Here is a 9,235-nt window from a genome sequence, read left to right on the forward strand (position 1 = left end):
GCAGGCCTACGGCTAGAAAGCAGCTTCAAAAGTCACAATTAAATTTCCCATTTTGCCATGTTTCTTATGTTACCATGCTCACTGACTCTAGAAAAGGGACTGAGTTACACTGAAAAATGGGAAGGCTGTAGATACTCCAGGAGCTTTGCAGCTGTAACAGCAGCACTGATGGATAGCTGGGCTCTCGAAAAGAAAGCACTCCCCAAATGAGCAATGACTCGAGGGAAAGCTGGTCTTAAATTTTAATTTATGTCTTAGCTGTGAACCACCCACCTCTGAGTAAAAGAACAGTGAGTGATTATAACTACCCTTTAGCTGCATTTTTTTTATGTTAAAGAACTTCATGAAGAAAATACTATTAAAATATGTTGAGTAAGCTGATGCAACAACCCCTTCTGGAAGTACAGTGCATTACAGATGCACAGTCCGACTTCTATTAGCTTGCTACTAGCACAGATTAGGTGCCTCGGTAATACTGGTGACATTTGGACTACTTATTATGTCTTCATGTATGGTAAAGAAAAGATCTTTTCCTTACCAAAGCAAAGACTGTTTACAATGAACAATGACCTGCATGAGACAAATGTATAGCAACTTACAAATTACTCAAAACATTTAATCGTTTTAGGTAGAATAAGCACCATTCCAATTGTGCTTTTTAAAATCATGACTTACACATGATGGTATTCAATGTGTACCTGAGCATTAGGGATGATCCAGTATTTGATTTAAGAGCAACTGAACCATCTAGTCAGCTGATTTAGCCCCAGAAAACTATTTGGAAAGAAGTGGTACTTCTGCCTTGTTCCCTAATGTTCCTTCTTAAAAGCAACTTCCAAGTATGAGATTGTATATACAAACTTATATAACAGTTTTTCTCAAAGTGAATCTCATTACAAGAACCTGTATGTTTGTATCTGCCCAATATTTAAATGCTGATATACTTGATGCTTTTGTGAAAACAAATGTTTGTAAATAAAATTAAAACTGTAACAAAAAAACCCTATGTATGTGATACTTTGTAATAACTGTGGCTTAATCTGACTTACATTGCAGAAAAAGTTTTAAGTAGCTAGCTCAAAATGTATAAATGTAAGCCTAACTTGAAATCATGGAAGTTGTGACATAATTTATTCTGTAACACAGTTATTATACACCAATTCTGATCTCTTAAGCATGAATACACCTACATAAAAAGAGAGGGTATAAATGTACATGAAAAATCTCACCTACTTTTGTTCCTTATAAGACATGTCATTTCATTATTGTTGCAGATTGCCAGCTCTTAAGATACTATTGAGACTCCTATGATATTTGGTGTTGGTTTTAGATTACCAGAGGAATGTGCTAGGATGAAAACTCTCCATTACCTTCTTTTTGCTTCTGCTCAGCGAGGCAAGTCCTACTCTGCACACTCCTAACACAGCCATGAAGTCACCAACGGGGTTGTGCTAGGGATAAGGTGGCCCACTGGGCAGGGTCTGCCCCACCAGATGCCAACACTGGAGCCCATCACGAGATGCTACGACATGTGAGCGTGGTGAGAACAAAAGGCAAGGAACTGAAACATATCAGCAGGCAAATTCAAAGGCAGGCAATTCAAGGACATTTTTTTGTTAATTTTTGCAGTGAACCTAACTAAGATGGTAACCAAATTAGAGAATGATGGAGGGATTATTCCCTTACTTTTTAATGTCAGCCCACATATACATCCTTTTTTGACTCCCTCTCCCTTTGCGACCTCTTCTCAGCTTGCAGACTTGGGTAGCCGAGGTGACTAACTAGGAGGCTGAGCTTTGCCAATGCCAGCTGGTGTAAACTGCCCTGTTTTCTCATCAGCATGGCTGCAGCTGCTGCGGGGAAAAACAGCCTTTAAAGCTATTCTCCTCCCCCAAATGAACCATGTGAATAACCAACTGGCCAAAAGCCTAACAGATACCTCCTCCTCACCACTCACTACAGTGTGCAAACTGCAATACAGGATTTTTATACATTCAGAGTTCATGACTCTTACTTATGTCAACAGCTCTGACTTTCTCTTGGACATCTAAGAACAACTGTTGAACTGCTGGCACCAAGGTTTATAAATACCAGCGGCAGCTGGTATTCAGTAAATAAGTACTGAATTAAGAGTAATTACTAGCCTAACAAACATCAAACTGGAAAGAATGAAGAGATGCAGGCAAGAGATAACTTAGCAAATGAGATGAAAAAGGTGGAGGACAATGGAATGCAATTGGCAAGCAAGGTGGAGGAAAGCCCACGAAACAGTCCAATGCATTTCAGCCTCACTTTGTGCTGTACCTTGCTCTGATGACCAAGTTCTTCCTTGAACTTAAGACTGCCCATCCAGAAGGGACCCAGCTGGGTCACTCAATCAAGTCCTCCCTATCACAGGTGGACACATTTAATTAATAAAATGAGCTGGTTTTCTTGCCCTTGCTACTCCTTTTGAAAGGCAAGATTTGTCTAACAGAGCTATCCAGTGGTTTTGTGAAGTGTGAATGAGGCTCAGGTGAGACAAGCAAAAAGAAACGAGTCAGAGACTGCTTTTGTGGGACAAAGGTGTAATTGAAAAAGCCACAGAAGCAAGCTGTTAGCACTCCATGCTGAAAATACTGGCAAGCCAGGGAAGTTATTTAAGAACGTCTGCAAGTGCTGAAGGCTGCAAGCGGCCATGTTGCTTTCCATCCTTGTTAGCCTCAAGAAACAATGATCCTTTTTGCTAAAGAATGCACAGAAAATTGCTCTTGATGCATGTACACATATGCAATCACTTCTCAATGCCCCCTTTGCCAAACTGTACCAAAAAGGAGTTTCCCTTTGGGTGGTATGAGCAAATTCATTCTGCACTTGTTTTAAGGTAAGATGTGCAAATGGGTCTCACGTCAAACACATACCAGCCTGTAAATCCTCCAGAACTTGGTCTACCATTATTAATATTGTATCTGCCAACTGTCAGTCGCCAGTAGGAAAAAATCTGATCTGGATCAGATATAAGCTTGCTTCTATTTCTATCAAACTAAACAGTTTCTTGGCTTTAAAATTTATGCTGGCTGTGGGGGCCAGACAACACCTGATCCTGTTTCTCAGGACAAAATTGCCCCTTCTACAATGCTGGAACAGATTTAAACTTGCATAGCAACTTTCTAATGAGCACTGATTGAATTTGTGCTTTCAGGCACATGGCTGTGTCATTTTTGACATGGTGCAGGATTAGCCACGTCACGGAAGCAAAATCTCCAGGAAGAATCCAGCCTGCTGCCTGCTAAAGGCAGATGAACCCCCTGGGACAGGTCGCAGCCTCCACCTTCCCAGTGAATAACCTGAGCACAGGACCATGCCATCAGGGTATTCTTCTCCTTCTTCACTCTCCAAACTTGTGCTCTTGTTTGCATTGGGGCATCTCTTGGGAAGGCGGGACTGCAGACTTAAATCTCTCCAGGCTGGCGAGAGCCCATCACACCGCTCCTCACTTCTCACACGACTGCTAGTGTCACCAGGCTGTTGGGTAAACACTATCTGCTGTCTGTCATATGCGGGCTCCACCTGAGTATGTCCTAATCGCTTTGCTTCTTTCCAGTGATTACTTAGGGATATGTAGCTCAAGTGCTCTGATCTGGTTGGGCAAGGCCAAGCGCCGCCAAAAATCCTACAGCTGGATGCCTGTACCAGGTGGCCTGAATCTGGGCCCTCTCAGGGGTGAAAAAGGACATACACTAACACACTGCGACCACCACTTACCACAACCTGATTATTTTATCCAGTCAAATTTCCTGTGAGTGAAAGGGATGAAAAGTCATCCCATCAGTAGGCTCACAAAGACCCTCTGGAAGTAATTTCACATCTACACACTATCTTTGATTTAAAAGCAAATCTAAGCCCCTTGGGTTAAAGACTAATTAAATATTTAAAAGCAGGAGAAAACTAAGTAACCATCAGGAGTTTTGCCTCTCTTTATAGCTGAGCCACATAGTATTAACTAATGCCGAAATGACTCATTATGAGGTGATGCTTGCTGGTGTGAACACAGAGAAAGAAAATTTCAGCATCCTGAAATATTGAAGCCTCTGGCTCATTTTATCTTAGTACCTCAGTTTTCTGCATTAAATTAACTTCTCTGCTAATAACTTTGTAAACATACATACATGTAGGCCTGCTGATATACCACAACATAATAAAACCTGAATTACACTTAGTGGCTCTCTTAAAATAATTAAAAATCTATTTCTGCTTTTTGAAAGGATTTCCAAATTCAGAGTCCATTTGCTTTTGCTTCACATATTAAACCGCCCATTCTGCTTTCTCTGAAGGACGCCTAATATTCAACCTGCTAATCCAAATGATTGCTTACGATGGGATTTCCAAGTGGCCCTGACACCCACCCACTAGACCTGCCAGCCACAAGCAGGGTTACTCAGAGTCTGCAGTGGGTAGAGTAACACCAAGACCTGTGCTAGGTGACACGGCCGCTGGCCTTGCTAGTTCTGATCGCAAGCACGGCCACAGGTTTTTATTGCAATGGAAGTTTAAATTATGCAGAAACATGAGGTACCTCAAACAAGTCAGAAAGAGTCATGTTTGCTGTTGCCAAATGTCTTTCTTAGAAACTCCTCTCCAGTTGCTTTGAGTGCGTGCTGGAATACAGCAGGTAAAAGAAGATTACCTCTAGCTGTAAGTAACAGTTGCTTTGCACTTACCTCCATTAGCAATGGAAAACCAAATACTACCCTACACCCCAAAATTAATTAGCATTTACAAGAATCTCATTGGTACTGCTGTTACACATGTGTGTGTCCGTGTGTCTGTAGAGCATGAAGGACTGAAGTAACAAAGCGACATTTGCTGCCAAAGTCCTAGAAGGATGGTAATGGAAAATACGGTTAAGCAAATTATATGGCACTCATGCTTTAGCACAATATGCTATTAATCTGCCAGTGTCAAAAACACTGCAAAAGAAGTAGTTTGAACCTAATAATAATAATAATAATCTGCACTTGCAATGACCCCATGACTCAACAGCACCTAACAGTATGTTTCTGTCAGCCCCCGTCCTCTCTCAGAGCCCCAAACCTCAGGAGCTGGGTGACACTGGGAGGGGAGGGAAGAGCCTCTCATGTCCCGTTTTCAGGCACCTGCATTGCAAATCCAACCACCCCAACCCTCCCATACAGCCGGCAGAGGGAGACAGGTGCCTTCAGGGGTCCTGAGCCCACCCGCCTCCATGGACTGCACAGGGAATTCAGCAGTGTGAGCTCCCCTCCCTCCTCTCGCCAGGTACTGGGGCACCAGCCCTGGCAGAGGAAAGCGGGTCAGTGCCCCCTTGAGCGCTCTGGACCTGCTCCTTGCTGGGAAGAAGAGGAGAGTAACCTTTGCCACGCGACTGTCACGCCTTGTTTTTTCTCAGAAAGGAGCAGAAGTGTCTGGGGGATCTCAGTCAGCGCCTGAAGATGTGACAATGTCGACAGCACTGCGCGGCCTCGCTTATTCCCACTCTCTCACCGCCTGCCACTGTTTGCTTAATGCCAAAGAGGTGTCTCAGTCCCCAGCAGTGACGCTGAAGAAAATGATCTTTGGCCTCAGGGCCCTAGTGGGCAAAGTTGGAAGAGAAGTAATTCACAGGGGGACACAGTAATCACCATTAAACCCAATAATCTGCCAACAGTTATGAATCCTGTAGTGTCTAAACCATAACTTTGGTCTCTGCATTTGCCATATAGCATAGTTCGGTACCTGAAATACTGCAAGAAGGAAACTGATGACCAACAGTGACTTCTTTTGCTTTTTCTTAAACTGTCACTGTTTCAAATACCTCTGATAAAAAAATGCATCTGGGTGGATCAAATGCCAAGTAGCGGGACTGACTCATCTCCACCCCTCTCAATTACTCTTGGAAAACAGTTTTTACAACTGTGCAAGGCCAGCCTCACACCATAGCTTGATGTCTGAAGCAACTGAACATCCCCCTTCTTGGCAGTTTTTTTGAGGACAGGAGCCCAGCATGTATTTCCACAGCAGGAGAATGTCTCAGACACCACTGCGTGTTTTTAATGGTGGAAGTAACACTTCCAGATGTAGATGTACAGGAGCTATTTGAAATTATGCCCTCAGAGATTGTTATACTTGGGTTTACTTAACGTGTTTTAGGAAACCAAATCCTGGCTTTATGGACCTAACAAATGCATGGGAATTACGGTATTCATGATTTTCTCCACCTAAGCTGGTCCATACTATGTGAAGCACATATACGGCATTTTTCTTCCTATTTAAAGTTCATTATAAGCGCTTTATGCATTGGAAAATGCTCTGAGCACACCTATCAGATTTTCAATCAAAACGGCTTGCTGTCTGGTAGGGGCAGGAGAATCGGTCGATTTATTTCATAAAACTTTATGTACAAAGCAGCAGTATCCATGAACATAATGGTCAGAATATAGAGTCTACAGGGGTAATTTTTATTACAATTTATAGCAAGATTACCCATACTCCACAGTTTTCAGATTTTATTGAGATTTTATGGGACTATATGGCTAGAGCAGTTAACTGCACCCAGCATAGCTATGGTTCACAGAGAATGGGAATTGGCACTGAATGCACAGTGTAACTAATCTACCAGAGAATATTAATTGCTATGATCCAATCAAAGGCAATATTTAAAATAATTTCACCAGTCAAATAATTTGCCATAAACCTGTAAAAGAATAGCTGTGTGGAGAAATACAGAGGTGAGAGTGATTGCATGGATGTAACATATGCACATATTTAAGCATCTCTGTCATTAGGTTGTATACATAAACCTACAATACCATTTTTTTAAGCAAAGAACTTTTATCTTTCTAAGCTATTTGAATGCCACAAGACCTCATTTACACAAAAAACAAACTACTGATACACTCTATCACCAAAAGTAAACAGGGAAAACAATAAGGACAGAATACATTTAATATTAAATAAAATATGGCAAAGCCACTACAAAACAGTAGCAGATTGCAACTTATACACTGCAACAGTCTGGAGATATTTTAGACACCAGAAAGTTTCCAGCAGGTTGGTCCAAGGCACAATAAAACCCAAGGCAGGGATAAAATAAATGAGAAGTTTTATGCACGTGTTTCCGCTGGATCTGAATTTGTGGGACGAAAGCAACTAGATCAAAGCTCAGCCCTGGTGAGAGTACAGAGCTGATGGACCAGAGGCATTCTTGGTGTGGAAGACAACGAACTAACAGCTTCCAAAAGGTGCAGGGACTCAGGATATGTTGAAATGGACTTCCTCATCCTCCTTACTCTGGGTTCCACAAATAAAGCTGGAATACACATCTACCTCATTCCCTTCCTGAAACCTGCTCCTAGTTAAAACATACGTGCCACTGCTGATAAATCTTAGAGGAGCATATGCTTCTATAGCGGAAAAACCTAAGCCTGTCACTAGTGAGCCACCAGGAATTGGACTTTTCTGGAGATTTGAGTAGAATGTTTATGGGACTCCCCACCGTTAACCCAAGCCACTTTGTCTTCAAGCAACCTCCTTCTCAATTTCAAATACCACAGCATATCTTGTAACCTGTGTTTTAACTCTCCGTTCTGGCAAGAATTACTATTTACTCTAGTTCTTAAATATATGCACCACCTCCAGGAACACAGGTCCCACCCTGAACGCAAGCCTCTCCTCTGCCTGCTTCTCTTCCTGGCTTAGCCATTGCCAACCTGCTTCTCCTTTCCAAGAATTACTAATATTTCTTCCAGGCAAACCAAGCAAATGAAGGGAGAGAGATTCACCATTTTGAGGGGACAGGAGGGTGGAGGCAGACCAGCTGGAATACATGCAGCCACAAAAGATTTTTGTGCATAACAACAAAAAAAAATTACAACTAAAGAAGAAACCCTCTGCCTCAATGCAACTTAAATCCAAAACAACCCTCTACTAAAATGTAGAAAGGATAATAGCTTCACATGAAATAAGAAAGGCAACACTACTGGTTTCAATTAAGAGTCTCCCATAGAATAATTTATACAAACAGACCATATAATCTAACCTTTAAACATATGGAACACTTCTCTAAATTTCTAACTTTGTATTACAAATTGTGTTTACTTTTGTGGAATAAACTTTACAGTAGGCAGAAATAACAGGCTGTACTTTAAAAAAAACACAAGGGCAGTGGATAATGTAATCTAGTGGTATTACCTGTTTTAAGTCGCAGAAAACATCTGTAGCAAAAGGTACTGCATTTACTACTTATTAATGTATCCACAGTGAGGAATATGGCATGTGTAAACTGTGAAACAACACAATCTGTGTATTTCTCCTAGGTCTATACACAGACATAGTAGCATAAAAATAATCCACGCCAATGTCATTATGGATGTTTACGTACACGGGAAGTGGATAAAGTTCAGTTGGTAAATTTAAATTTATAATGTTCTGACTGCTGGATTTTGCAAGTGGTTGTGTCTTCTGAAAACTTTAAAACCCCTAAGAGTGAGAACACAAAAACTTGAACCCAAAACCCCAGAAATATCAAAGTTGCACAGGTCCTTGGTGCACCGTCATCTAGGCGGGAGCTTCTAAAATGCTCATCAGTGAATGGAGAAACTCTTCTCAACTACACAAAACAATTTGTAAGGACACTATCTTTGGTGAAACCTGCTGCTAGAGGGACATGATTTGCCAGTAGTATTCATGGATATCTTCTGAAAGCAAAGTAGTGGAAAGGCTCAGGCTAATGGGATCAGAGTTTGTAGAGGAATGTGTTGCTGCCATGGTAGGTCCTTTCACTTGTCTGTCTGAGACTCTCCTTGTTCTCCTTCACCCTGCCCAGATCTCTTTTCTACCCTCATTTTGCTTTTTCCCCTTTCCTCTGTCTCGAATCCTTTCCCACTTTTCCTCCTGAACACGTTCACACATCTGTAGCCATCTCATCACCTCTCCTTTTCTCCCTCCTTCCTTCCATCCTGCCTCTCCCCACAACCCAGCCCCTTCCAACCTCCTCCTTGCCTCTTCCCAGCCACAATTTTTTTTTTTGCTTTACCCTTTAAGGGCATGCCTATTTTTTTCATATCTCCAAACTTGGCTTGGTTTCCGCAAGTGCTTATAAAAACCAAAAAAAAGGGCAATGGTCCAAACCAAACCTGAGGTTCATGGCACAAAACCACACAGCTTCAGGAGTTTTTCACCATCTTCATGGACAATTTCGATGAGTGGACTGAGTGCACCCTCAGGCTGTTTGCAGACG

This window comes from Cariama cristata, unplaced genomic scaffold (genome assembly GCF_000690535.1).
Source record: "Cariama cristata isolate BGI_N322 unplaced genomic scaffold, ASM69053v1 scaffold9201, whole genome shotgun sequence".
Classification (NCBI taxonomy): domain Eukaryota; kingdom Metazoa; phylum Chordata; class Aves; order Cariamiformes; family Cariamidae; genus Cariama; species Cariama cristata.